The sequence below is a fragment of the Grammomys surdaster genome, unplaced genomic scaffold (genome assembly GCF_004785775.1).
Source record: "Grammomys surdaster isolate TR1022 unplaced genomic scaffold, NIH_TR_1.0 243, whole genome shotgun sequence".
Classification (NCBI taxonomy): domain Eukaryota; kingdom Metazoa; phylum Chordata; class Mammalia; order Rodentia; family Muridae; genus Grammomys; species Grammomys surdaster.
In genome coordinates, this window is record NW_021604688.1 from 2,414,384 (window position 1) to 2,419,245 (window position 4,862).

Genomic DNA, 4,862 nt, shown 5'->3' on the forward strand with positions numbered 1-4,862 from the left:
AGCAAAACCCAATTACATGCTTTCTTTGAGTTGTCTTGGTCATTGTGTGTTGTCTCAGTAATAGAACAGTGGTAGAGGTAGCCACTGCATCTGTTTACCTGCTTCTTAGCCACTCTTAGAGTTTATGATTCTCAGAGACAATCTAGTGAACCACTTATGAAAATGTGTGTTTAAATGTCTTGCACATTTTGCTGACAGCTCCAGCTACTTACTCTGAATCTGTAATCACATTTATCCCAAAAACATACCCCCATGGGCTGCTCCTCACCAATAGTTGAGTGACACAGGACAATATGGACAATAAAACAAAGCTAGTTTTACTACGTACAGAACCTATGAATAGTGACATAACCTCTGAGAATCCCCACTGGCTTGTCTCTAATCTTAAGAGTTTTGCTCTAGGCTCAACATATTCATAGTTAGATCTCTTTATTTCTCTCCTTCAGAGAACACAGGCCAGAATGGTATTCTTAGGTTATCCTATCTCCATTAATACACTCTCTTTCTTCTTAACAGACACTCCCTGCCCAGCATATTTCTGATATTTCTATCCTCATCTTGGTGTTTGTTTCTCAGAGAATCTAAACTAACACACATCGGTGCTAAATATCTACTGTCTGCAGTTTCAAAGATTTTGAACAAATTTAAAATTGGTATAATATGAAAAACTGCACTTAACATCCTGGTATATATGCTGTAGGTGTAAATATTTTGCAATATTTAACACAATGAAAGACTTAAAGCTAAACATTGTCGTTGTCGTCGTCGTCATCATCATCATAATCTGTGTATGTGTGTAGGCTTAAAGCAATACAACATTTGAAAACAAATTATTTTGGTTTTGATTCCTCAGAGAATTCTCCAGTTTTGTAGCTTACTCTGCTTGAATAAATAGAAACAGCACAACACTACAAAAGGATCTCTTTGAGGCCATGAGGCCTGCTTTACAATTCAAAGATTTATTTCTTTTCTTTACTAACAATGGTATTGAAAGCATTCCTTCGTCTTCCCATATGTGGAAAATACAAAACTATTTGATTAGACAAGGGCAAAGCCCTGTCATTTCCATTTTGAAACTGATGACACCAAGGCTGGAAAAGAAGACTTTATCCGGCTCAAGTCAACCCAGCTAGGACACAACTGACTCAAAACTGGATAGAAATATTAGTGACTGTGTAGTCTTTGTTCTTTTCTTCTGTTTAGAACCACATCTGATAATCTTTATGGCATTTACAATAATTAATTTTATGGATCTATACACTTGGAATTAAAAAATAACACTTTGTCTAAACCCATATTTTAACTGTGCCTAGATATTTCCTATTAGTGCTTGGGATCACCTTATTGGACAATCTTAGTTTATTTTTCATTGGCTGCTTTACTGAGCCTCATCAAATGTATTTGCTTTGCAGAGCTACAGTGGATTAATCCTGAATAAGTAATTTGAAAATGTTTTTATTCATTTCTATGGAAACCATCTATTTGGATTTTCAAATATCAAGATCATGGAGATTTGTTGCAGTCCAATAGCAATCTTAGTTACAGCAGTGTTGGCTTACATATTAAGGGCACAGTTTTGCTTGGGTGACCCTTCAGAAATCTGTAATTGGTGTGGAACACTGACACTCTGAGAATGAGCGAGGCTGCTGCAGATTAACAGAGCCTTGGTAAAACGGGCCCCTTGGAGCTTATTAGTGCTATCTGCTTCTGCATTAACCTCTCATTGCCCACTTAATTCCTTTGATCTGCCTCTGCTGGCACTGAACGGGTCAACCTTGAATACAGGTGTAATAGATAGCCCAACTAATATGTCTCTTGACCTTTCCCCTGTGAACAAAGCTCTTTAATTTTTTAAAGAAGAAACCGTGCTTCTTTTTCTAAAATCAATCCCTCATCTTTTCATTCTTCTATGTTTGTGTCTCCAAAATCATTTCACTCTCACTCTGGCCGAGTTCTGGAGTTATTTAGTTATTTGGGCTGTGATCACTCTCTGCAAGGCAGATGAGAGGCTTACATGTGTGTGGAGGGTGGTCACTGGGTGCTCTGCAGTATAGATATCCTGGGTGCTTTGACCATATTTTAAAAATATAGGACCATAAAAAGGCACAGTGAAAATGGTCTAAAAGGCTAAGAACACACACATACGTACACACACATATACACACATGCACACACATACACACACACGCTGCATCTGATTTTCTCTTTTTTTGCTTTCTAACCACTAATTTCTTTTAAAAATATTTATTTTATTTCAATCATAGATGTGTGTGGTTATTTGGATATCAGTGATGTGCTGGTGGAGGTCAGAAGAAGGTGTTCGATTCTGTGCAGCTAGAAAAACTGGTGGTTATAAATCACACAACATCGGTTCTCAAAGTTGAATGCAGGCTTCCTACAAGAGCAGCATGTGCTTTTCGCTACTGAACTAGTGAACTGAGTCTAGCCTCATAGTCATATGACTTTTTTTTATCCAAAACAGTATCTATTCCAAACACTGTTCCTCCTGGTCCCCCCCACAAAGTTCCTTCTTCCATCCGTGATCCCCTTCTGGGAAAGTAGCCTCCCCCAGCCCCCATCTTGGGTATCAATCCTGCATCAAGTCTCTGCAGAACTAGGCATATCCTATCCAACTAAGGCCAGACAAGGCAGCCCTGTTGGGGAAGAGATCCCACAATCAGGCTATAGCTTTAGGGAGAGTCTCAGCTCTAGTTGTTTGGGGCCCACATGGAAACTGAGCTGCCTGTCTGCTACTTACATGCCAGGGTACCTCCGTCCAGCCCATGTAGGCTCTTTGGTTAGTGACTCAGTCTCTGAGAGCTCTCAGGAGCCCAGGTTAGTTGATTCTGTTGCTCTACCTGTGGGATTCTTGTCCCCTTCAGGGACTTCAATCCTTATCCTAACTTTTCCATAAGAGTCTCTGACTTCTGTCCAGTGTTTCGACGTGTCTGTTTCAGTCAGCTGCTGAGTAGAGCCTCTCAGAGAACAGTTATGCTAGGCTTCTATCTGCAAGCATAGCAGAGTGTCATTAATGTCACAAGCATAGCAGAGTGTCATTAATGTCAGGGACTAGTGCTGGCCAATGGGATGTGTCTCAAGTTGGGCCAGTTATTGGTTGGCCATTCTCTTCATCTCTGTTCCATCTTTGTCCCTGCATTTCTTTTAGACAGGACAAATTTGGGGTCAAAAGTTTGTGGGTGGGTTGGTGTTCTTATCCCTCCACTGTGGGTCCTACCTGGCTACAGGAGGTGACCTCTTAAGGTTCCATGTCCCTATTATTAGGCACCTTGTCTAAAGTCACTTGCATTGACTCCTGGGAACCTCTACCATCTCAGGACTCTGGGACTTCCTAGAGATTCTCCCCAACCCTCTATCTCCAGCAAGTGCAGATTTCCATTCATTCTCCTGGCCCTCTAGAGCTCTCTTCTGTCTCTCCCTAAACCTGACCCTGTCCCCCTCATTCCCCTCCCCCAATGACCCACTTCCCTCTCTCCCTCTGCCTCTTATGAATATTTTGTTCCCATTCCTAAGTGAGATTCAAGCATCCTCGTGTAGGCCTTCCTCCTCGTTTAACTTCTTTAGGTCTGAGGGGTGTATTATGGGTATTCTGTACTTTATGGCTAATACTTATTTATCAGTGAGCACATACCATGAGTGTCCTTGTGAGTCTGGGTTATCTCTCTCAGGATGATATTTTCTAGCTTCATTCATTTACCTGCAAAATTCATGATGTTCTTGTTTTTAATACATGAATAGTATTCCATTGTATAAATGAACTATATTTTCTGTATCCATTTTTTGGTTGAGGAACATTTGGGGTGTTTCCAGTTTCGGGTTATTACCAGTAAAGCTGCTATGAACATAGTGGAGCATATGTCCTTGGTTCATAACATCTGTTAGTTGCATGGTTTCTCTGTTTATTTTGTTTTGCTGTTTTGTTTATTTTGTTTTGGTGAGAGTGGAATGTTGCAGTCTCCCAGTGTTATTGTGTGGGGTTCAATGTATGTTTTGAGCTTTAGTAAGGTTTAGTAAAGTTTAGGAATGTTTGTGCCCTTGCATTTTGGGGCATAGATGTTCAGAACTGAGACTTCATCTTTGTGGATTTTTCCTTTGGTGAGTATGAAGTGTCTTTCATCTCTTTTGATAATTTTTAGTTCAAGGTCTATTTTATTAGAAATTAGAATGGCTACTCCAGCTTGTTTCTTGGGTCCAGTTGCTTGGAAAACCCATTTCCAGCCCTTTACTCTGAGGTAGTGTCTACCTTTGTTGCTGAGGTGAGTTTTTTGTATGCAGTAGAATAATGGATCCTGTTTACATATCTAGTCTGTTAATCTGTGTCTTTTTATTGGTGAATTGAGTTCACTGATGTAGAGAGATATTACTGACCAATGATTGTTAGTTCCTGTTATTTTGATGTTGGAAGTGATACTTTGTGTGTGACTCTCTTCTTTTGGCTTTCTGTGAGATGTTTCATTTCTTGTATTTTCTTAGATGTGGTTATTCTCCTTGTGTTGGAGTTTTTCTTCTAGTATCCTCTGTAGGATTGGATTAGTAGAAATATATTGTCTAAATTTGATTTTGTCATGGAGTATATTGGTTTCTCCATTTATTCTAATTGAGAGTTTTGCTGGGTATAGTAGTTGCAGCTGGCATCTGTGGTCTCTTAGGGTCTGCAGGACATTTGTCCAGGATCTTCTGGCTTTTAACAGTCTCTCTTTGTAGAGAAATCTGGTGTAATTCTGATATGTCTCCCTTTATATGTTACTTGGCCTTTTCCCCTTGCATCTTTTAATATTCTTTCTTTGTCCTGTACATTTAGTATTTTGATTATTATGAGGCATGAGGATTTTTTTTTCTGCTCG